The following is a 1,038-nucleotide window of genomic DNA, read 5'->3' as shown; positions in this document are numbered from 1 at the left end:
ATTTATATTATAAAAAAGTTTTACATAATTATTTAATAAGATTTATATATTTAATTTTTTTTTAAATGAAGAATTAGAAATTACAAAGTAGTTATTTAAACTTAAAAAATGCTATGTACAGAAAAATATATAACAAACGGACAAAACTCAAAAGTGGTTACATTACAAAAAAACTTTGTACGGTGTGAAATAGACATGTCATGAGAGAGTGAAAGAACTGGGAAGCAGCGCCAGTGCATTTAATTGCTTCCCATCTTCACGCATGTTCCCTTTTGTCCATAAATATCTCCCTCATTATTCTCAAGTAACTAAAAAAAACCCTAATGGTGGCTCAAAGGCCAATCCCATCGCCCCTCACTCTCTCTGAGCTTTGAAGCTCACTCCAGCGGCAGAGCATCCCTCTCACTCTCTCACTCGCAAAATATATTCAGAGAACTTCATTCCCTCAGGTAAATCTCTCTCTCTCTCTCTCTCTCTCTCTCTCTCTCCAAAACCCTATCTCTTCAACCCTGTTTTCCAGCTTCTGATTCGTATTTCTCGTAGATCTTGGCCAGTTTTTTCGTTCATGGAAGCACAAAATGGAGGTACTCGCAAACGGAAACGGATCGCAAGGGCCCAAACCAGATCAAGCTGAGGATTCTCAGAGCAATGGTGAAGCCCTTATAGCTATTTTTATAATATATTCTGTTGTATTCTGATTCACTTGTGTCTTCATAATGTTTTTGGTGTCTTGATTAGTTGGATATATGTAAATAATACTTGGAATAAATTGTTTGGACGTTTTAGTGTTTGGATCTGTTGATTCTGTTTGAATTTATATTGCACAAAATATGTTACGATATTTCAGCATGGTTATATATGTCCATTCTGATTTTCCATTCCTACTGTGAAGAAAACAAAAGATGAGAAAAATAGTAGGTTTATATTAAGAATTTTACAAAATAAAAATTTTACAAAAGCAAGATATTTGTACTTCAATATTGATATTTTTGTAATTTTACAAAATAAAAATTTATTGTGTTTATATTATCAAAGAGG

General features: G+C 32.9%; 1 long non-coding RNA gene across 2 annotated transcripts in view; it reads left to right on the top strand.

Moving 5' to 3' along the window:
• The first annotated feature begins 200 nt into the window (after positions 1 to 200).
• Positions 201 to 1,038, top strand: part of LOC107476170 (uncharacterized) — a 2,084-nt gene continuing 1,246 nt past the window's right edge. The window contains exons 1-2 of one of the 2 annotated variants that reach the window (XR_008005884.1): positions 201 to 449; positions 544 to 651. This is a non-coding gene — a long non-coding RNA (uncharacterized LOC107476170). The remainder of the gene's footprint in view (positions 450 to 543; positions 652 to 1,038) is intronic. The other variant, XR_001589651.3, reaches the window with a different exon arrangement.

Source organism: Arachis duranensis, chromosome 2 (genome assembly GCF_000817695.3).
Source record: "Arachis duranensis cultivar V14167 chromosome 2, aradu.V14167.gnm2.J7QH, whole genome shotgun sequence".
In the NCBI taxonomy this organism is placed as follows: Eukaryota; Viridiplantae; Streptophyta; class Magnoliopsida; order Fabales; family Fabaceae; genus Arachis; species Arachis duranensis.
Note: the sequence above shows the minus strand (reverse complement) of the source record. Positions and strands in the feature narration are given on the sequence as shown.